Genomic DNA, 24,023 nt, shown 5'->3' on the forward strand with positions numbered 1-24,023 from the left:
ATTGGGCCGGGATGACGGGAGCTCACTAGAAGCGCGTCCCGCCAGCCATCTTGCTTGGCCACGGCCCAGGCTCATAATTATTAAACATTATCACAGGTGGTGCAGTAAAGACATATCAAGACACACCCAAGATACATGCTCCTCCCATTGTCACACATGCCAGTTGCCTCTCCATCACAGTAAAAGTGCCAAATTATAGTGAAATTTAAAGACTCGGGCTCTAAATGATGTGCATGCACATACCTTATTGTCACTGAATATTAAGTGTAATCTAAAGGAACATAGAAATGAAAAATAAGAAATGCTCAAAGATATCTGAGCGACCACATAGATAACCCTAAATCTTCACTCACCCAGCGGGCAATATTCTTTCCCAAACACATAAGTATCAACTTGTTCAAAATCTGTAAATGGGAATACTATGTAAATACATGCCCATCGTAGAAACGCAATATGAAAGTATGCAAAAGCCTGAACCAGTAACTATCAGTGCCTACCTATTACATTATATCTATCAAATATGTAACTGGCAAACTGGTGAGAGCGCCACGTGTGAACAGCATTCGTGACAGGTGCCATCTTGCCCCCTTTAAATAATAACTGCAATTGTGAGGGGAAAAAGAATACATCCCCAAAAGGCTGGCATCTTGACACTTTTTTTGCTTCATATTCATTGGATATGCTCCATCTCACGTAAGTATTGTTATAAACACTGAACATAAGTAAATGCTGCCAAGGACAACCAATCCCAACTTGGCTTATTCTTTGACTTACACAATACCTATGATTCGGCCAAGTACCTTTTACCTTTCTACTTAACATACAGCTCAAGTCCCCACCATATTGGGAGGCAAGTTTCCTATAAACAGCCCTCCATACGGGCCGCTTTAAAATAATTCACATTTTACAGTAAAAAAAACTCCCACATCAGTGATCCTGACTGATCTAATCCTTACAATAATTCTCAAGTCCGACTACCATCAAAAGCCACCTGGTACCTTGTCAACAAAACATTAGTATTGTCTAAGACAAAACGAGCCGTCATTTTGGAACTGTAGTGTCTCCGTATTATTCCAGTATACATGGATCTAATCACATATTTATCTACCTATATGTGTGTATTCCTATACCAGATTTAAAAACATCAATCCCAAAAGACTATACATATTATGTATCGTCTTGCGTTACATGAGACTAAACATTTAACCAAGTATATATCACGTTTCCAGTTTATGTTCAGCCACGATGTCAGCCATCTCCCATGTATAATCCACCACACTCACCACTTAGACAATCATCATTACGCTGTAAAGTTACCTCTCACAATACTCAAAACTTGGTTCCTATATCAGATGAATATCCTGACAAAGTCAAATAATTATGGTCTTAGGCTATAAATGCTTATTTCATTTTAAAAGTGATCCCTAATTATAACACTACATTTTTTCCTGCCAATATCAAAATATTCACTCCTCTCAACAGCCCCCGTCATAGAAAGAATACTTCACACTATGGATCTATTACTGTCTCACCTGTCCCCCGCCACCCCCCCCACCAAAACCAGGTATAAACAACTGTTAAAGTAAGTTAAATTGTGAAATACACAAATTTTAAAGTTTAATAGATGGAGAGGCAATACTGTATCCGTCACATCACAATCAAAATGATTAGTCTCCAAAAAAGTATTGAAGCTCATGGTCCATGTTCAACACTCTCTCTCCTGCCTTCAATTTCATAGATATAATTCTCTGTTAGCGCCCCTGGGGTGCCTGGCTAAATGATCTATACTATAGAATTGGAAACTTTGGTATTATCTCTATGCTTCACGTTCCATAGCATGAACCACTATGGGATATCTGGTATCACCTAGTTTTGACGCCCGCAGTTGTTGACCAATCCAATCTCTCAGTGCTCTAATTGTGCTCTTCACATACTGAATTATGCTTACACACAGGTATATATATATTTGTTTTGGTGCCATAATTGATATTTATATAAATCACAAATTCCTCTTCAGTTCCATTTCTGAAACATTTAGGGCCATATTTATGACCAAGTTTGTGTTCGTTTGCACCACGCAGCGTGATACATGTGCAGCACAAACCTTAAATGAGATTTGTGAAGCCACACAAGGCCACCTTTTGTGGCCCTGGGTGGATCAAATTGCTTTGTTGCATTACTCTGCGCCAGGGAGGGGTTTCCAAGGGAGTTGCTTGGGTGTTCCCACATAACATCCATGAATTTTGACATATTGCCTGGTTTACCAGAAGTGATAGACCCTGTAATGCGCTAAAAACCTACGCCTCCCCAGGTGAGGCATAACAAGGAGTAATATCTTTATTTCTCCTCATTTTGTTTTTCTGTGTGTGCAGCATATTATTTTTTGCATTCTTCTGATTACCACCAAGTGTGGTGTTCTGATCAACTTTCTGGATTTTATAGTTAGCAAAACAAATTACATGTGCATCATATCCTCTGTCTGGCCCTCATCATTTCACCAAAAGGCACAGACTTACTGTGACATTTTGGGTGTGAGCTGGTTGCATGCAAAAATGAATTACAATATGTTGACTTTTAAAATACCCTGCTGTTAATCTTGTTATTGTTAATATATAACTTCATATCCAAGACATCAAAGTGATCTGTACTGTATTGATATGTGAAACATGTGTTAAAGTTGTTTATATTCAGATAGTCACAAAACGTTTGCGTTCATTCACATCTTCAGTCCAAATCATTGAACAATCATCAATAAATAATCCCCAATAAAACAATATAATCACTCCATTTTGCACTCTGTGGGCCTCAAATCTTCCTCTCCTAAAACAGCCCCACAAAGAGGTTGACATAAGAAGGGGCACATCTGGAGCCCATTGCGGTCCCCTGCAACTGTTCTCCAATATAATTTTAACCATTGCTATCAGCATCTCAGTGTGTTCCATTGAGCCAATTGATCTTGTACTTGGAATCTGTCTGAGGGTCATAATAACCATTCTCATGTTTGATTATCGTATATAGTGAGACAATATCACGTGTTACCATTAGCATACCTGGTTACCATGTCACATTGTTCAACAGATTCATTTTATGTTGTGTGACTCTAATATGCGAAGGTAAGTTAGTTATATGTGGTTATATATGTGGTTGCAAGAAAATGTGTACAAACTGTGAGATCTGCTGATATGATCACCAGCAACTGAAATGATAGGCCTCCCTGGCGGGAAAGTTAAATCATAATGCACCCTACCAAATATGTGGAGACAAGGCTAACTTGGATGATAAACCCGTAAATAGATGCATTCGTCACTATTGAATAGAGCTCGATCATGCTATTTGTTCAATTCACCATTAATTAATTTTGTTAATTCCAATATAAGGTTGAATCCCAACTTCATATAGCACATCTGATCACTCAAATATGTACATAGGTTTTGATCGTAATTTGCTTGGTTCTTAACCACAATAGTTCCCTCTTTATCCGCTTCCTTGATTATTAAACCCTAAGCAGTACGTTCCCCTGGACTAAGGTTATCTCTGCCCCTGCCAAATCTTATCATACTCTTCCTATTCCACTTATGAAGATCTGCTCAGACCAGTTGATAGAAACGTTTCAAATTATTCTATTGTGGTGTCCCTCTGGTCTTTAAGGGGCATATTTATGCTAAAACAGCATAAATGTAACTTCATATTTATATTTTGACGCTAGGCACGTCTGGCATCACAATATTGGAGTTTGCACCATTTTTTGGATGCGTGAACGCACCTTGCATCAATGAGATGCAAGTTAGGTGTTCCCGTCCAAAAAATGACTCTAAGTCCATAGCACCATAGTTATCCCCATGCAAAAATGGCACACTTGTGGGAGGCGGACCTAATTATTTAACACCTGGGTCAGAGCAGGCATTAGGGTAGCTGTTGACCCATTTCCATGGCTAAACACCATGGAATGGGCCCTTAGATGCCACCACATGCCCCCACCCACACCAGAGGGACACCAGAGGATGGGGACCCCATCCTGGGTAGGTATGGGGAAGTATAGGTAAGTATACAATTAGGCTGTGCCATTCGGGCCCCTTACATGGGTCCTCCTGCATGGCACTGGGTCCAAGGGCCACACCCAGGGGACACTGGACCCTGGGAATGGTGATTGGGGTGGTGGGCATGACTCCTGTCTTTGCAAAGACAGGAGTCATTTTGGGTGCTATTGCGTCAAGAAATGACGCTAGGCTGGTTAACACAATGTATATATTGACGTTAACCAGTCTAGCGTAATTTCAGGCACCCTAACGCCATTTCCCCCTACTGCCCAGCTAGCGTGTTTTCTTTTGACGCTAGCTCATTCTTACCGCCGGCTTGCTCCATTCCATAGATGTGGCACCCGGCTTGCAGTCAGGAATAGCGCAAGCTGGCGGTAAACTTTTTAACACAAACTGCGTTTGTGCAGTTTTGCATCAAAAAGTATAAATATGGGCCTAAGTCTACTATCTATGCTGAAATTGGTACTAATATCAAAATAAATAAGAACCTTGGCGATTGGAACCGGATCGTCTTAACAGTCTGATTGTTCATAATAACCTGAAAGTATCATGACTATCCTGTATCGGTATTTCACTATGAACCGTATCCACTTTAATGGTATTGTCTACTTTATTTGCTATTGGATTCGAGCAAAAATACTTTTTTTTTATTTTCAGTCTCCTGATAAATTTGAACAAATCTATTTTCAGATATCACAGGTCCCCACTAGTACCTGGATAAAAACTCATCCCTTTCTTAAGTAATGATTGCATGTTAGTACTAAGGGCATGATTTAGATCTTGGTGGAGGAGAATACTCCATCACAAATGTGATGGATATTTGGTCCGCAATATTATGATCACATTATAGCCTATGGCGATCGTAATATAGCAAACAGGAAAATCCCTTGTTTGTGACAGAATATTCCATCAACCTAGATCTAAATTAGGCCCTGAGTTCCTTATTGGACATAATTAATAATAGAGACATCTAAATAAGCAGGGAGTGACATCATGTTTCTATTCCCTATTGCTTCTTGTTCTAGGACCTTGTCTGTATTCCTCTTCTCTCGCGTCCCTCTTCTCCCTCCTCTTTTCTCCCCTTCTTGTTTTTTTGTATTGTCCATTTTTATTCTTGTATTCTGATCTCGATTGCCCCTTCTGATTCGCTGCACTTCTTTTAAAGAGATTTGCCCTGGATAGCACGTGTAAATGAAGATTTTGATTTATTCCTAGCCCTGGAGAAACATGTGGCAGAGAAGTAATAAAGACTGGAAGTGTGACAGTTGAATACTGGACTTGCAATATACTTTTAATGGACTGTTTATGCGATGTGTGTTCAAGGAATCTTGTTGTTCAGATAATAAAGATGTCCTCAATACAGCTACCCTTTCTAGCATGAATTGAACTTAGAATAAGGGAATTGTGGTGAGGTGACACATGGTTTTCCTCAGTTTTCCAAAGGGATAAAATAGTGGACTTGGCTCACAAAGAAAAGAGCTTTACAAAAAGTCGAATCATGACAGAATATTAGTGACCATATATGCATTCTCACATAGAGCAATGGTTTAAATCTTGCATGGCCTACGCAGCTTCCAACAAAAGAAATGTGACTCACAAACTCCTGCTTGCATATTGTCAGCCAGCAAGCCCCGGAACATGGTGGCAATAGATGACCTGGGACCTGTGAGAGGAATTCAAATTGAAGAGAATTATGTTCTGGTGTTGATTGACAGTTAAGGTGGGTGGTAGTTAACTTTGTATCCCAAACCACAATGAATGTACTCTTGTAATTCTTGAGAAAAGTGCTTCCAAATGAAAGTGTTTGTGATAAATTTGTCACCGGCAATGGAATCCAGTGACATTGTAATGCTTTTCTATGTGAAAAGTCTGGTAAACACTCGCAGCCACTCTTGGAAGTGTTCAAGAGCAAAAGGCCTTGTTGTGAAAATGAAGAGGGTGACAAACGAGTGTCTGCAGTTATCCTAGGTGAATAGGATTCCACGCCTTACTGGATAGATCTGGACCTACTGTACTACTCCAGATAAGAATTTAAGCATGTCCCCTTTTCTCTCCTTAAAGGTACAAGCATTGCTCCAGCATGGTTGAAAAATTAGATAGTGGAAGTCTTTGACACAAGCAGCAAATGAAGGAGAATCGGCATAATTATGCCTTTATTACTGTGTGTCAAGGCCCTCAATTGAAGGTTGGAAACTGAGGGCTGTATTTAGTGTTTGGTTGATGAGATACTCCATCAGAACACCGAGGTTATTTTGTGAGCCATATTACAAATGACATAGGCTACAATGCTATCCTTATTAAAATGAGTGAACATTTGGTTAACTTGGATAGTGGCCAAATCTGGTGTATGGACATGGTTAGCACGTTAAGTGGGACCTGCTTATCCAATATCTATAGCACTACACCAGCTCCTGGTACGAGGGCCATACCTTGGTCTGAACACCAGAGCAATTAACCTTCTTGGCAACTGGAATTTGTATGAAATATTTCTACCATAATAGGATCCTATTGTGTATAGGTTCTTAGACTGTGACTGTGACTTGTACTTTTGTTTTCGTTTTTGCCCTCTCCACAGAGATGCATTGTACATTTTCTTTCCAGTTTTTCTTCTCTTCCTTCCTCCCTTTGCGCCAATGTAGTGTTTCAAAAAGTGGAGAAAATCAGGGCCTGATTCTAACTCTGGAGGACGGTGTTAAACCGTCCCAAAAGTGGCGGATATACCACCTACCGTATTACGAGTTCCATAGGATATAATGGACTCGTAATACGGTAGGTGGTATATCCGCCACTTTTGGGACGGTTTAACACCATCCTCCAAAGTTAGAATCAGGCCCTAAGTCTTGAATTGAGATTTACTTTCCTGCACAATTTTTGATTTGCATTGGAAAGTAGCCCTTAAGTATTGAAAAGGAGCATTTTGTGCTACTTTGCATCAAGTGAGCATCATATGGGTGGTACTTGAGCTATCCCATGTACACACACATGGATTTTCACACAAAGCTCTAGCTGCTAAAAAAAAAAAAAAAAGGTAGATAAGGCTTTGTACAAAAAGTAAATGCTTCCTTTAGGGAGGCGTAACACTTGAGGAATGGTTTCTTTTCGCAGAACATTTTTTGTGTGTATGCACTGTAATGTACTGTAACATACTTTGTATGTGTACTGTGACGTACGGCACACATACAATGTTAGAAAAGTTTCAAACTATGTCTAAGCATACTGGATACGGAAAGGGCACCTTAGTAGACATGCCACTATCCTGCTCTCTCCCTTTCACACAACGCAGCACAGAAACTTTGGTTGCTGCTCAGTGTTGCATGATTTCTTAGTACATTTGCCTCTTTTGTCTCCAATACTCTCCATAAGTTATGGGTTTTGGCACAATTGGACCATCCTTCAACCGGTGACTCGTATTTCTACTGAGGCTTGATGATGTGAAATAATGTTCTCCTTTGCTGTATCAGTGTCATTATAACTGTGATAATCTAAATAATAGTGTAAGTAAATCTTTTTACGACTGGTGAGTGGGAAGAAAATCCTGATTTTGTTTTACTGTACACAAAGACTAATGTTATGCATATAATCTATCATTGCCACCCATAGTGGCTGCTACACAGTATAGGAATTGAGCATATTCAAACATTCAAAACAACATTCATAAAACTAAAAACACAGAAACATTTTATCTTCATTCTTAGAAAGCTGCAAATAGAAAGCAATATAACTATGAAATATTACTTGAAATATTACTTTATGCAATCAATGTCAACTTCTTCTTCTAAATCCAATGAAGACGTAAATCTTTAACAAAAATCCTGTGTCTGATTTTATCTTCTTTACATTAGAACCAATACAGAAAGAAGCATTAAACGGAGGGCCTGTCAAAGGAGGGATAGTTAAGGTCCAGCTATAGAAAATCTGCAGTATGTGGCAATGGAAAGAGGCGAAAGTTATGAAAGATCAGTTACCTTGCACTTACATCACACACTGCTCTCTCAGCTTAAAATTGGAGATTGAAGTGTTTACACACTTAATCATCACTCTAATCCCAACTGGAACAAAGTAGAACTCTGTTAACATTCCACAAAGAGGCCTATTTCATATGTGGCAACAGTGCAAATTTTAAAGTTTTTTAAAAGGTCTATACATTAAAATAGTCTGCCCTATAGATATTTAATTTAGTAAACCATGCCCTGCAGCCAAATTACATAGATTAACTATCTGTACGTAAGACCCTTCTGGTGTAATTCTGCTACAAAATTTTAAACCACCACTACCTGAGCTGAAATGGGATCCAAACCTCTTTCCACACCCACATTAAAACCATTTCTACCAACACAGTCTGTGTGGCCTCCTCAATCCTGGAAAACAGGATTCCGTAAGAAGGCTTTTAACTCCTGAAAAAAATCTTCAAGACCATTATCATTAGATCGGCCTGAATCTTCAAATCATACAATTCACCTTTTGTTCCCTCTAGCATACCCAGGAAACAATATTGAGCGCTCTTTTGCCCTATCAATTACCACTGAAAAATGCATGTAGGATCTCCACAAGGGAGTAACAAAAACAACATACTCTCTCATCTTCCTAACCTCCACCACCCACAGAATTTTAGTAAAAGGCATAAGGTCTCATACCCTGCCATTTCTAAAGAAACATCTACTTGTATTGTCTCTGGATCTGAACCCCAACTGGAAAATCTTGTAACCTAAGAATTCATTGTGCTTGTAAACAAATACACCCCAAATGGATGTCACTTCCTCTGAATCAGAATCATCAGACAGTGACTCGTTGACCCTCAAATTACTTGAATAGCAGTCAATAATTGCAAAATCTTGGACGGTTTTAAGATGATTCCCTTCCCAGGAACGCCAGAACATTCTTGCCAACTCTGCTAGTGTCTTCCATTCAGGTCATCCGATCTTGTGTACATTTCTTACTTTTGACACACTGTCCACCATTACACAGTTCTTAACCATGCTCTGCACAAAACCTTTCACAAAGGAACCCAATGGTTCAAAGCAATTGATATACTTTTCCTCCTCAACCACCTATGGCCACCGACCCACATCTTGGTGAGGTAGTTATCATCCCACGTGAACTCAGAAAAGCTGTTGTTTGTAATTCACCAGGTACGATAATTGACTATAATTCTGATTTGCTCTCTGAAAAAAAGAATGCTACATGGAATTTGTGCTCATTGCACGATATTCTGCATGCTTCGGAATTTAACTTCCATTTTCCCTATGATAAATTCCGCATTACTTTTAATTCCAATTGCTGTATAAACCGGGATTTGCATAGGGTTTGGAATTATTCAGGGCACTCATAATGAAGGCTAAGCCTACATCCAATTTTGTCAGCATATCCAACCTCTCTCACACTAGGCCAACGGTTGCAAGCTTCCACATTTTTCACTTGCCAATACAACTTGTGTTGTACTTAGTGAATAAGCTTCATCACATATGCACGGTGCTTCGGCCCTTAGTCTTTATTATCCATCATAAATATGTTGCTTATAAGTCAGGACACATTTCTGACAATCTGCACAATTCTGTCTTTAAGAAGAAGATACTTTACCTCCTAATCCTTTCAACAATCCTTAAATTCATGCACAAATATATTTGGAAATCTTTCCTGAACTAGCTAATCTTTAAACTCCTTTTTGTATCACTGAACCACCTGAAGTCTACACAAGTATTGGGTAATTTCCATCCATTTGTCTAAAAAATCATGCAAGTCTGTCACCTAGTCTTAAGGAGATGCACAAATTGCCTTGATTTAAACATATGTGGTGAAGCCAGAGCATAGCGCTCTATATTCCTCTGTTTTTACTTTTCTTTTGAGAAACAAGTGCTGTAGAATTGTGCTGCTTCTCTACAGTGTTAGTAACATTATGCAGCAGTTGCTGAGGTAAATATCTTGACTTTGACTGACCAACATACCTCGCAACAACTTCATGAAAACCTCTTTCACTGAGAATTTTATTATTGTATTGTTCCTTTGTGTCATGTTAAATGGCCCACCTTAATTGCTTTTGCCCAATATAGAAGTAGCATGCTGTGGCCTATTGGCATAACTCCTTTACCTCCACCCTCTTCCGGATGTCCACATCTTTCACCAAATCAAATACGTCTGTCCAAGAACCCATGATATAACAAAAAGTCGGTTCTAACAGGTTTTAAGTCTTTTATCAAAAACCTTATAAGTCTTTACAGGTGAAAAACAAAACTTTACAATCTAGCTCTGACAACAGCGTCACCTTCACCTTTTATAAAAGGGAGAAGACCTTGGAAACAAACATCTTACTGTATTCACACATCTGTAGAATTCTGCCTTCCTATGCAGTAATCTGGACGTTCTGAAACAGTTTGAGTCAGCCACAATTCAGATCAAAGAATATAACATTAATAAGGAGTCCTAAAAGTGGCCTTTAACTTTTTCCTTTGTTATACACTTTTGTCCAGGAACCATATACTCTACGAGTACATCCCAAATACATAACCCCTCCTATTCAGTCATATTCTGAAGACTACCATATTTCTACCTCTACGTATATCACAAGAAATAGCAAACATTGGCAAAACAACAGCCCTCTGCAGTGATTTGTTTTTTTGCCTAACCAAGCCTTTTTTTTTATTATCAGCCATAACCGTGTGTGTATCCATGGCAGCCATCCTTATAAGGGGTGTTCAAGCATTACAAATGAATTCAAAGATGCTCGTCATGGATGTGCATGCATCTACAGTGGGCTGTCTTTGAATGCTTTTGTAATATTCTAACAACCAGTCAACCTTGATACAGAGTCCCTGTGTGCATCCGCAGTGGTAATCTTTGGATGCATTGTGATATTAGAACAAACCCATTCAAAGATGGCAGTGTGCACAGCTTTTTTCTTTGAATGGTTTTGTTAAAATAGTTCAAAAACATTTCTAGTTGACTACTGCAAATGCGTATATCTTGAAATGGGCAAAACCTGAATTTTAGGATAGATCCCTGCCAATAGCATGGCAGGTGCAACAAAATAATAAAAAAAAAAAGAAACAAAGTGGAAGAGGTAAAAGGGCAACAGGCCTTCTTGATTTTAAAAAAATTAAAAATTAGCAGGATGGGTAGGGACATGAGCAACAATGGACAAACCAGGCCTAAGTGTGCAGGGAGGAACAATACGGAGAGTGAGGGGGCAACTTTAAGGAGGAAGCAGCACAAGGAGAGAGCGTAGGAAATCACATACACTTCTGTGGATTGCTCAAAAAGAAAACAAAGAAAGTAGGTCCCTGCATGCAGGAAGCCTGAACAGTGAAAAGAAACAAGTCAGCAAGTTAGAACACTATGAGATTAAAATGCTCCTGGGCAGTACAAACAAAGGAATAGGGACAAAATCCTTCTAATTAGGAGGAAAAAACTAATATAGACCTCAAAAATATACATTAATGAGCAATGGGCTGACCCAAAGTCCACCTTGTGTATACTGGAAGCAACAGGTCTGGCCAACAGCTAAAGCTGTCTGTTGCAGAGACATAAAAAAAAGCCATTTTTATCCACTCTTGTTATAGAATGGAATACCTTGTGGCCTTTAAAATAACCAGGTTGGGGGGCGTGGCCAAGATGGTGGCGTGAGCGGACGCGTGGTCCGATATCTACCGCCCAGGCCTCTAAAATCGCCTCGGGACTCCCGACCTGGAGAGCCGCCGGGCCCGGTAGTGGTGCCGAACGTGAGGGGACCGCAAGGCGCCTTAAAGAATCGGGAGCGCCTGCGGCTGGACTGTTGTGCGCGTGATGTGGCGCGTCCTGAGCTGGTCCCTGCGGCCGGCGCGGGAGGAGAGCTGCGGCCCTGCTGCGGCGCGAGCCTGGGATCCGGTGGCTTGCTGCTCGCCCACGGGGCGCGGCGGCGCACTGGGCCGAGTGCGTTTGGAGAGGAGGGTTTGAGTGGAGTGCCCAACGCTACGCCTGGAGCTGGACCTGGGAGTGGATCCATCTGTCTGCTGGGCCTATTGGAAACGGGCCTGAGAGGACAGAGAGGACGGAGGTACAGCTGTCCTGCAGGGCGCTGTGTTTGAAGAGCTGGCGGGCACTTGGTGGGCCTCGGCCTTTGGTCAGCGGTGCGGTCGGCCCGCGAAGGCCTAACATAAAGCTAAGTTGGAGGTTATTGTGAAGAAGACAGTGGGGCTCCCCGCAGCGTGAAAGGCAGACGGCCACTGGCTGGAGCGCACGACTAGGAGCACACGACCCCTGGGAGTGACCCGCAGGGGTTTGGCTGCTATACCTGTGCCTCCGCAGCCCAAGGGCAGGGGTGATGGCGACCTCCAAGGCAAAGAGGGACCGGACGGTAAGGGACATGCTCACTGGGGGATGTCCGGTTCCGGGAGAGGCTCATGGGGAGCCGCCGTTCACGAAGGGACCTGAGACCCGGAGGGAGACAGCAGAGGATGAAGCAGCACCAGTTACAAAAGGTTTTCTTACCTCCCTGTTTGAATCTCTCCGCAGCGACTTACAGGAACTCCTTTCAGGAGGTGAAGGAGGTACGGGCAGAGCTTACCTCCTTGGGCGAGCAGATAACACAGGTTGAAGATGATGAAACGGCCCGTGGTGAGGAGGTGGCGGACCTACAACAGGAGGTTCTTCGTTTGCCGGAGCAGCAGGACCTCCTTCAGATGGCGGTGGAGGACCTGGAGAATCGATCACGCCGGCATAATATCCGCATTAGAGGGGTACCGATCGGCGCTGAGAAGGAGGACATCGTGACTTTGTGGTGGCGTTGTTCCGCTCGGTCCTCGATCCGGAGATTCCTCGAGAGATCGTCCTGGACAGAGTCCATCGTGTGCGTCGTCCCGGGGGAACTGGGGACCGTCCGCCGGATATTTTGGCATGTGTCCACAACTTTGGGCTGAAAGAAAGCATTTTGCAGAGAACTCGCAACCTCCCTCAGGTCCACTTTAGAGGTCATCAACTCCAATTATTTCAGGACCTTTCGGTTCGGGCTTTGCAGTGGCGGCGTGAGTTTAACCCTATTACAGAGCACCTGCGAGCACATGCAGTGTCGTACTCGTGGGGTCACCAATCGAGTATTTAGGGGCTCCCAGAACCTAGGTAACTAGATTCCTGCAACCTAAGACGAAGAAGGACTGCTAAGCTGACAAACCTGCAGAGAAGACGGAGACACCAACTGCTTTGGCCCCAGCTCTACCGGCCTGTCTTCCCCACTTCAAAAGACCTGCCCCAGCGACGCGTTTCACAGGGTCCAGCAACCTCTGAAGCCTCAGAGGACTACCCTGCATCTAAAACGCGTGGTAAGGACACTGCACCCGCAGCCCCCAGGACCTGAAGGATCCGACCTCCAGTGCAGGAGCGACCCCCAGGTGGCCCTCTCCCTTGCCCAGGTAGTGGCTACCCCGAGGAGCCCCCCCCTTGCCTGCCTGCTTCGCTGAAGAGACCCCTGGGTCTCCCAGTGAACTCCATTGTAAACCTGACGCCTGTTTACACACTGCAACTGGCCGCCCCCTTGCCGCTGAGGGTGTACTTTTTGTGCTGACTTGTGTCCCCCCCGGTGCCCTACAAAACCCCCCTGGTCTGCCCTCCGAAGACGCGGGTACTTAGCTGCTGGCAGACTGGAACCGGGGTACCCCCTTCTCCATTGAAGCCTATGCGTTTTGGGCACCACTTTGACCTCTGCACCTGACCGGCCCTCAGCTGCTGGTGTGGTAACTTTGGGGTTGCCCTCAACCCCCAACGGTGGGCTACCTTGGACCCAACTTTGAACTCTGTAGGTGGTTTACTTACCTGCAAAACTAACAAACACTTACCTCCCCCAGGAACTGTTGAAAATTGCACTGTGTCTAGTTTTAAAATAGCTTATTGCCATTTGTGTGAAAACTGTATTTGCTATTTTGCTAATTCAAAGTTCCTAAAGTTCCTAAGTGAAATACCTTTCATTTAAAGTATTGTTTGTAAATCTTGAACCTGTGGTTCTTAAAATAAACTAAGAAAATATATTTTTCTATACAAAAACCTATTGGCCTGGAATTGTCCTTGAGTGTGTGTCCTCATTTATTGCCTGATTGTGTACAACAAATGCTTAACACTACCCTCTGATAAGCCTACTGCTCGACCACACTACCACAAAATAGAGGATTAGAATTATCTCTTTTTGCCACTATCTTACCTCTAAGAGGAACCCTTGGACTCTGTGCATGCTATTTCTTACTTTGAAATAGTACATACAGAGCCAACTTCCTACATCTGTTTCTTACAGGAGACACACTTGCTGCACAGAGATACATTCTGCATGTGCTTGCGTTGGTTCCCTAGACAACTTTGGTCCTCGGCAGCCACGAAGCATGCTGGGGTGGCAATTCTGCTCTCAAGGACTTTTTCCGGGGAAATAGTAGGGAAGGTACACGGAGTGCAAGGCAGGTTTCTGGCTAGTAAGACTGGGTTCTTTTTTCTTCACAGTTGCCTCTCTCTATGCTCCAAATGCCCAGCAGGAGGCATTCCTTAGATGGGTGGTTTCCCCGACACTTAGCTCGCCGGATAGCGCCATTTTGGTGGCGGAGATTTTAACCTAGTGATGGACAACGAGCTTGACCGTTCAGGCCAACACTTTGGGCAGGGAGGGGCGTTATCGGAGGCGGGACGCCAGTGGCTGGCTGAATGTGGGTTGGAGGATGTGTGGAGGAAGCTACATCCTATGCAGGGAGATTATTCCTTCTATTCAGCAGCATCCAAGACCTATGCACGGCTTGATCTTTTCCTGGCTTCACACGAGTTTCTGCCCCGAGTCAGGGAGGCCTCGATTGAACCGAGGGCCTTGACTGATCATGCTCCGGTTACCATGGAGGTGGGCCGAGTGGGTACACCGACCTGGCGTTTTAGGGACTCCTTGCTGCAGAGCGAGACAGTGGTAGAGTTCCTCCGGCGCGCGATCGTGGACTACATTAGCTTCAATGACGATGGTAGTACTTCTGTGGCGACGGTTTGGGAGGCCCTGAAGGCTGTAGTGAGGGGTGAAGTAATGGCACTATCCGCAAGAGACAATAAGGCACGGAGGGAGATAAGGGAGAAGTTGGAGCAGAGGGTGGCTATACTGGAGCATTTCCATAAATCCACTGGTGCACCGAGAACTTGGCGGGAACTAGAGAAGGTGAGGCAGCAGTTGAAACGACTGGATTGGGACAGGGCGTAGTGTGCGACTTAAGCATAAGTATTATGTTGGCAGCAACAGGTGCAGAAAGCTCTTAGCGCACCGACTACAAGTGCAATGGGCGGCGTCGGCGATAAAGCTAATCCCTTCGCCTTCGGGGGGAGGCCCACTCGAGTGACCAGATTGCAGAGGCTTTCGCAGACGTCTACCGGGGTTTGTATGCAGCGGATGTACGGGACGACGCAGCTCTGGAATCTTATTTAGAGGACATAGCAGTTACCCCTCTTGGGGAGAGGGAGGCGTCTCTGCTGGATCAGCCGATGAGGTTATATTGGCTATTTCGCGCTTAAGGGCCAGGAAGTCCCCGGCTCCCGATGGGTTCACAGCGTTATTCTATAAGACCTTCTGCGCAGAGCTCGTTCCGCTCCTTGTGCGCCTTTTTAATTCCTTTCAGCCGACGGGCACCCTGACGCCTAGTATGTTAGATGCTACCATCGCTGTATACATAAGTCGGGTAGAGACCCAGAAGAGTGCGCTTCATATAGACCGATCTCGCTCCTGAACATTGATGCCAAGCTGTTCACTGAGATTCTTGCATGTCGCCTCTATCCTTATATGCCGGGTCTTATTCATCCGGATCAGTCAGGTTTTATCCTGCACTGACATTGTGGTGATAACACGAAGCGGCTTCTGCACTTGTAAAATAGATCGATCTCGTAGGACAACGCTCTTTTTAGCTATAGATGCCGAAAAGGCATTCGACAGGATTCACTGGCCATACCTTTTTCAGGTATTGAAGCGCTTTGGCCTGGGCCCCGGGTTTAGGTTTTGGATACGATGCGCCTATCAATCCCCTAGGGCAGCGGTTCGGGTTAATGGCGTGCTTTCTCTGCCGTTCCCAGTTAGGCATGGGACCAGACAGGGATGTCCGCTCTCCCCCCCTCTTGTTTGCGCTATATATGGAGCCCCTCGCGCAGCGCTTGCGGGACAGTCCTCTGGTCTCCGGTGTGAAATTTGGTGGAGACCATCATCTCATTACTCTTTATGCAGACAATGTTATCCTTACAGTGGTGGAGCCTATGACCTCGCTGCCCGCGCTTGTGGGGATACTAGATGAGTTTAACCAGGTTTTGGGATTTAAGGTGAATATGCAGAAATCTCAGATTCTGAGTCTATCGGTGAACCCGGATCACGAGGAAGACTTGAGAGCTAGATACCCCTTCCTGTGGTCGTCTTCACGCCTTTCCTACTTGGGTGTAGAGCTGGCGACCTCTGCAGCGAAGACAACGAGCTTGAATTATACGAAACTGGTCCGCGAGGTACATCGGGATCTGGAGTCGTGGGGGAGACCCAAGCTGTCTTGGCTGGGCAGAGTGGCGGCGGTTAAGATGACTGTTCTACCGTGTATACTCTATGTATTCCAAGCGCTCCCACTGACCCCACCTCCCCGGACAATAGCTACTCTTCAATCGGCGGTTCTGAGGTTTATCTGGGAGGGCCGGCCGGCGCCTTTGCCGCGACAGGTTTTGTATCGCCCTAAGAGCGGGGGGATTGGCAATTCCGTGGCTTCTGCGTTATTTCTAGGCAACATAACTGCGTTTTCTTTTAGAGTGGAGTCGCCCGCTCACGGAGAAACATTGGTGCTTTATGGACCAAGCGGATGGAAGGAGCCTTGGCTCCTACGTCGGCACAGAGCGGGGGGACTTTATTCTTTCCCGATTACGGGAGCAACGTTGCGAATATGGGACACCGTGGCTTGTCGGTCGGGGTTGATGTCCTTTCCGTCCCCGATGACCCCCATTGTCGCTTATCCGGACTTTGAGCCTGGACTCAATCTAGAGGGACTGAGGCGCTGGTACGAGGGGGGCTGTAAGAGAGTGGGAAGCCTCTTTGATGAACATGGGGTTCTGTCCTTTGACCAGATGAAGGAGATGTACGGCTTACGGGAGGCAGATAGGCTGATGTATCATCAGGTCGTGCTATTGGGCCGTATTACCGGCTAATAGAGCATTAATAGATAGGCCTCTTACACCATTCGAGAAATGGCTGCTGCTAAAGAAGGACAATAAGGGTGTCATCTCCGAAATATATCGACTCCTGCAGGGGGAGAAGCGCCTGCCCAAGTCAAAGGGGCAGCTGAGATGGAGAGAGAACTGGAGAGAGAATTTACGGAGTGGGACAACAGAGACATCATACAAGGTGGCCTCCTACTGGTATTATACTCCAGCGTGCATCCATGCGTGGAGCCCTGGTAAGTCGGGCCTGTGTTGGAGGAGTTGAGGAGCCACAGGTACATTGGTGCATTTACTCTGGCACTGTCCCAAGCTGCATCGTTATTGGGAAAGCATACTAGACGATATAGATACAGCATTTCATACTGAGATCCCAAGGTTCCCATCGTATATTGTGCTGGGGTTACCCAATCCCCTTACTTTCCCCCTAAGATCGCTAAAGGGGAGGCAGATGGCTCTGGCGCTTAATGCTGCATTACAACAGATTCTAGCTTTCTGGGGTACAGACAGGGTCCCGACACTGGAGGCATGGCTACAGAAGCTGTGGTTTATCCTGGCTATGGAGAAACTCACTTTAGCCTCCCAGCAGCGAATGAGTGATTTAAATGTACTATGGGAACCATTTCTTCAGATTCTATTCTCAGAGTTCACGAACTGATGTGCCCGGTCTATTTGAGAGTTTTGAGATTGACTTGAACTGGGTGCAGGATATCAGGAGGGGAGACTTTGGAGAACTGGAATTGGAGGGGGGAGGGGAGATGACTTGGCTCTAGAGGGAAGCATTGTTAGTTTGATTTATCTATTTGTCTGGGTGGTTCACATTAGCAGGACCCCCAATCTGGAAGCTTACTGGACGCTGCTTGCCTACTCTCTGGGTTACGATATGGGGGATGGCGAGGAGGCTGTTTTTCGTACGGTCCAGAGAGTAAGAGCTTAACGGGAGGATCTTCTGTTGACAGAATTGTGGTCTGTGCTGGAGCTATATATTTCATTTAATGTCCTGAGTTGTGTTGTGTTGTATTTTGTATGTTTATACTCGCAAAATAATAATAAACAGATTTGATCCATAAAATAACCATGTTGTGCACTTTCAGCACTAACTCCTGCCTTTTTAATGTGGGTGTCTAACGCTCCGTTATAAGCATAAGCCTTTTAAGTGTAAATATTAGGCATCTGTGTTTTTTCCCTGAGATGCCGTTCCACCATTCTTCGCATAATCTATCCTGCTGATTGTCACTTCATTAAGCAATCTAAGCCTCTCTTTTGTGCTCGCTAGCACACTATCTCCCCTACAGTTTAGGTCTTAATCTGATGGAACATCTATCTCAAATCTCACTTCCATAGATCCCCTATTTTCTGAGCTATTCTTTAACTGGCTTTCTAATGGTTCTATCTGACTTTAAAAACACCTTCAAATTCACACCTTAAATCATTATTTTCTCCACAACAAACCTTGTCTAATATAATTCTGTACTCTCACAACTATTTATGCAACCAGAGCCAAACATATAGGCTACTAAAAACTGTGCAAATGAAAAACCATCTTAATATAAACTTGCCACAAGATTTTACTTAAACTTCCTTTCAACTTTCCCTACATATTCTCCCAATCTGTACCTTAACAGTCTTCCCTCAAACAAACTTAACTCTCAAAATGGCTGTTATATTTAGCACACATTTCTCCTCCATCCTACCTCCTTTCGCAAAACACATGCCGTACAGTGTTGCTCTTGTTTTCTAAATGCATGCAAAGGATTGCCTCACAGTCATTCCTGTTGGTGCACAAACAATGTACGCTTTAGTACCATAATTGTAAGCACTTCTTCTTATGCCCCGCTTTGAAGAGGCCTTCTGTCACTCACTCTAAGAAGCAAAAATGCTGCAAGCTGTAATGGTGATTCTTAAAAAAACACCCCACATCCTGCTTTACTTATTCACGTTATTATGCCTAAGAGGGTTTTTAAGTTCGCTGTAATATTGTCTTGTTGGATACACACTAGATTATCGGCTATATTGTTGTAAGTTCTGTTTTATGTAGTAAATCTCCTACCAGCAGCAACTGTCTATACTACCTATTCAGTTTCATTGCGGGCCACTCTGGCTGAAAAACTATACTGATACATGTGCTGCCATATTGGGAGAGGCGCTCTCCTGCATGCACGTAGACATCTATATCTTCCCGTTCTTCTCTTTGTGAAATTCTTTCATCCTGAGGCAAGCTCAGAGGTATAAGCGTTCCTTTCCGACATGTTTAGATGTTAATAAGTTGTGTTTGGCTCCACTACGTGCAACTAATACAGCTTTTGTTGCTTATGTACACAGGTAAACCTCTGATTTTTACCATTTTGGGGCCGAAACTGGGTAGATGCAAGAGCTAATATTGAAAATGAGATTGATAGATTATTCGGTTTTTATGGATACAGTTTTTTGAGACTTGACTTTTCCTTTTGAGGAAGTTGGTGATGGATGCAGTAAACTCCAACCAATACTGCTATTTAACTAATTTCACTTCACCCAAAATGTAAAGCATTTTAAACCGCAGATATGCAATACTTGGCCAGGGAAACTGAGGGAACACTGGGCTCTGCATCCGCTTTTCCTCAAGTTTGCTGAAGTTTGTGTTTATAGTAAGAGATCTCCAGCTCTCCTCATGGCAGTTTGAAGTCCCCTCTCCCAAAATGCAAGCCTCATGGATGCTGATAACTGGACAATAAAACAGCAACAGACAAGCACTCAAAGCCAGGTACAAACAACTAGACCCAGCATCCCTTCTCATGGATTGGTTTTATTGACTTGAAGGGACCGGCACAGTCGTGCTTTCTGTGCAGTGCGTTACTACCAGAGACACAATGCAATGCACTTTTGCATTGTAGTTGGAACAGCCAAATTACGAGTCCTAGAATCCAAAGTGCTGTTGGTGAAAACTCCCAGCTGGATAACGGTGAACAGTATGAAATTGTGCTTTCTTTTTTGGAGGACCTGGCAGCTGCAAGTTTCTGTTGGGCTGCCCCTTTCAATTGGATACTGCTCCAAAATGATTTCTGCTTTCTTGGAACAATAAATACAAATTTGAAAAATTGCATCAGCGAAGCATGCTTGCAATTACGTCATCACACTGCAGGTTTTTTTTGTTTGTTTGTTTGTTTTTGCCAATTTTACTCCACATCAGAAAACAAGCATTTTTTCTTGTTCTGCCTTTTCGTGAAGTGCAACAGCATCAGCAAAGCCAAAAGTCAGGTAAAGAAAGTGAAAGGTGCAACCTGTTGGCTTTGCCAATGCTTGTTTGAAGTTTTTCACTCATATGTCGAGGTGAGTGGTTGATGCAAACACTGAATTGTCTGTATCTGACTTCTGATGCACATAGGAGTAAATATATTCCTTTTCATACTTTTCCATGTCCTATTTTCTTTGTTGCCTTAATGATGACCCTAGTGAATGTGGTCAGACACGCCATACATTTTTGGGGTAGAAACGTTGATGATTATATTTCTGCTGTATCTTTGAGACTGGCTGTTAGTGAGTTTTGCATTTATGAATGTACAGCCACTTCTGCAATCATGAGATGGACAGTGTTCTGAATAATGTTCAAATCAACTGCACATTACTGTTTATAAACAGACAAAAACTACTTGTACGTGCACTTTGCATTCACTTCTCTCGGAGCACCTGTCCTTTTACTCTGAAAAATGATAATTTGTAATGGATTGTTTTAAGATAACATTAATTTATGTTTTCAATTTCTTGCCAATGTGTATATGTATGTGTTTGTGAGCAGCAACAAATGAAAACTATTTCAGCATGGGCAGTATTTTTGTACATTGTGTTTGAATGCTACAAATGCCTTTTTGTTTACGTCTTGTTGCAATTAAGGAGGATATGCATAATGTAACCTCGGGACTTGATTTAAAACCATAATTGTATACATTGTCGAGAGCAATGCTTTTTATGCTGGAGAAAATGCTATGTGCTTGTTTCATTAACTGAACGCTTACAGTACCGTCGCATGCAACGCGTGAAATGATTGTGCTATCTTTTTTGTTCTTTTCTAGGAATTGACACATTACTCCAAAGTTTCGCCTGCTGGAGTGCTCACTGCTGTACTTGCTTTCCCGGAAGATGAAGACGCCAGTGTATTGTTGGTCAATATTTAAGAGACATTTTCAGGAGTCAATTTTGGAATTTTCATGCTACCGTGGTTACTTGCACAGATGAGCCACCATGGCAAACCTTCAAATCATTTTTATATAAATATCAGACTACTAGATTTTGAATTTCTGTATGTATATGTTCCAAGGATTAAAGTGCCTAGTGCTAAAGCAACGTCACAAGTACAACCGGATTGGAGGTGGGCAAAAAATTACCTCACGACTGAGTTATAAATCATGAGTAGATCTTGTAATGAAAACAAAGTTACAAAATTGTCTCGTGTTTTATTAGCGTCAGTTGGAACAACCAAGAATACAGGTTATCCGGGGTTTCGACAGATAATTCTGTGCTTTTCAAAAGCCCTGTATTTTCAGTACAGTGACATCCATCATTCTGCGAGCCGAATGTCAAGGCACTAGGCTGGGGTGAGGAAGCCACTATTTTCCAACACAGTTACTTAACGAGCTGTACGTTTGTAGGGAAACCGCTTTCCTTTTCATGCCTCAGTTGCCCAGCTATAAGTTGCATGCTGCTAGAGATGGTTTCGTCTATAAAGTTATCTACACAAATTAAGGGCAGACTTAAGAGCTTCTAGTGCCTCCTTGCGCCACATCAGTGTTATTTTTTTTATGCTAATGTGGCCCGAGACCATAATTGCAGCGTCAAATTTACAAAGTGGCTCAATGCATGCTTTGCGCCACTTTGTAACCCTTTGCGCTACATTATGCTTGCGCCAGACATAATGTATGCAAAGGGGGCGTTCCTCTGTTAGGTGGACTGAAAAAATGCTGCAGTGAAATCTAAGAGATGTCTTTGCGCCATTTTTTTCGGCACTTTTAACGCCTGCTCAGAGCAGGCATTAAAAGGAGGCACACCATTGTTCGCAATGGGCTTTGCAGGATTAGCGTCTACATTTTTTACGCTAATCCTACAAAGCTTCGATCTAACGTAAAAAATGTTGACTCTAGTTTCCCTAACTACCGCCATAGTGCACTGTATGTTTGATACACCGCACACATGGTGGCGTTAGGGGGGCACTGAGGGGGACAAGAAAAGTGGCACTGCACTGGGTGCACACCACTTTTCTTAAATTAGGCCCTTAGGCCCATATTTATACATTTGAGTGCCGCATTTGCATCATTTTCTATGCAAAAGTGGCGCAAACTTACAAAAATGCAATTATATTTTGTACGTTTGCGCCGTTTTTGCATAAAAAACAATTATGCAAATGTGGCGCTAAAAAAGTATAAATATGGGGCGAAGTTCTTTATTTCTCGGAGTTGAAACAGGAGAGAAAGACACACCTGTTGCATTTATTGGGTGCACACCACCGGGTACAAATAGGTAATTTGATTTCTCGTCACACACTTATTATAAATTAACAACAATATTTGTCACCATTACACACCATACTCAAACATCCAACAAAACACAGTACACAGAATATCTCATACACACCAGCATATCTCAAAGATGCACCACAGCCAGCAACATTAGACTAAGGCTAGTTCAGATCACTGGCCGAATGGCAAGTTACCAAACCAAAGAGATCCATAAGCAGTTGAAAAGCTGCCCAGTAATCCACTCCAACACCCAAAACACTGCACTCAACAACACTAGAGAGTGCTACTAATGCAGACTGTGTACTATACGATTGCAAGGAACATAAATTAAAACCTCTTAAGTGAAGCATGTTTATTTCCCATTAGCAGTAAAAGGCCATTGCTGCTAAACTGTGCCTTTCAGATTCAGTAGTCCAGTTGGCATCTTAGTATTGTCCAATCTGTACACTGAAAATATTTGTGCAAGAATGATAACATTGTAAAACTACTGTTAAATATTGCGTCACAAATTCTAAACATATTTTTTTCGAGAGTTAGTTGCTAAAAATGGATCTAGGCTTCATGGAGACTCGTATCCTTCGCATCAATAAAATACAGTTGGTCCTGCCCCATCTTGTGGGCTGTGCATGTTAGCCTCTTTTTTAATGTTGATCTGAATTTTCTTATATGTCCTTTGGTTGAACTCCCAGCCAGTGCACCTATATGCACTGTAACAACCATCAAGAGGAATGTATGTGTTGAATATTAAGTTATTGTCCCATTGTTACCACCTTCAGTTGATGCCCTCCAATCATTTTTTGCACTGAAAACTTAATGTATGACAAAGTGCTGTTGCTTATAATGGATTTCCTTAATTTTATAGTGTTTGTATGTTGACAAAGTATTTACATACCTAGTAAAATCAATTGAAGTGAGTGCCTTTCACTCACTTGGGATAGATTTACAACAAACACCAATGGTGTACTTTCTATGCTTACCTTAAAGATACCTATTAAATGCATGGTCATTAAATATCACCAAGTCTCATCTTTTCATTTGGTTTGGTTCACTGACATTTGAGGGCTTTTCTGATAGAAGCTCACAATCTTTTGCATTGCTTGTATGTGAGTCAGGACGCTACTGGAATAAGTTAGCATTGTCACTTTGGGGTTTGTTTTTGTTTAGATCCGATGCTGGGAAGTAAACTCTATCCCTATCTAGATATTCTGGGATGGGTGCACAACAATAGTTCAATGGTTAATACCACTGCAAGTGTGCTATCCTTTTTTAATGTTAATGTTTTGTTATGTTGCAACTATATCATACTGTCACCTAGGCCAAGTTTAATGCTGAATACTGTTGCATGTCA

The 24,023-nt window shown here is 43.0% G+C and overlaps 1 protein-coding gene across 2 annotated transcripts in view; it reads left to right on the forward strand.

The window, feature by feature from the left end:
* Positions 1-23,691, forward strand: part of LOC138299906 (membrane cofactor protein-like) — a 637,582-nt gene extending 613,891 nt beyond the window's left edge. For both annotated transcript variants that reach the window (XM_069238620.1, XM_069238621.1), the window contains one exon: positions 21,236-23,691. The gene's annotated coding sequence lies outside the window, so the exon portion shown is untranslated. The remainder of the gene's footprint in view (positions 1-21,235) is intronic.
* Positions 23,692-24,023: the final 332 nt, after the last annotated feature.

This window comes from Pleurodeles waltl, chromosome 6, assembly GCF_031143425.1.
Source record: "Pleurodeles waltl isolate 20211129_DDA chromosome 6, aPleWal1.hap1.20221129, whole genome shotgun sequence".
NCBI lineage: Eukaryota > Metazoa > Chordata > Amphibia > Caudata > Salamandridae > Pleurodeles > Pleurodeles waltl.